We start from the raw sequence: 573 nt of genomic DNA, 5'->3' as shown, positions 1-573 counted from the left end.
CTGGCTGATAAAAGGAGTCGTTCTCTGTAGCTCAAATGGTTAACTCCCTGCCTGGGAAGGCAATAGAGCACAGGTTCGAATCCCAGTAAGGATATGGCTAGCTGATGAGAGCTAAATAGCTTGAAATAGATCTATACTAGTCTCCCTTTATTTATTTATCAGCACAAATAAAAAAAAACACAAATATAACAAAGGCAACAGTAAAAATATTGGGTTTCTGTCTGGATGGACTCTTGTGACGAGCCTAATGACAGAGAGTGGAAGTGTGACCTTCCTCCCACACTTGGGCATACCAGGGGTTGTGACTTTAAGTATATATATATATATATATATATATGTTTTCTGAGGTTTTCGCGGGTGTTAGTATGTAGGTCTCTAGTTGTTCGGGTTTTCTCCCGCGTAGAATTGGATATGTCTTTGCGACGTTTCGACGAAGTCACATTCGTCATCTTCAGGCTGCTGCTGACTACTTCAGGTTTGGTGTTTCCAGGAGTAGTGTGGGATCTAGGACAAACAGCCTAGATCCCACACTACTCCTGGAAACACCAAACCTGAAGTAGTCAGCAGCAGCCT

Source organism: Thamnophis sirtalis, unplaced genomic scaffold (assembly GCF_051295495.1).
Source record: "Thamnophis sirtalis isolate CommonGarterSnake01/CBP01778 unplaced genomic scaffold, rThaSir2_p1.2 scaffold_4, whole genome shotgun sequence".
Classification (NCBI taxonomy): Eukaryota; Metazoa; Chordata; class Lepidosauria; order Squamata; family Natricidae; genus Thamnophis; species Thamnophis sirtalis.
Note: the sequence above shows the minus strand (reverse complement) of the source record.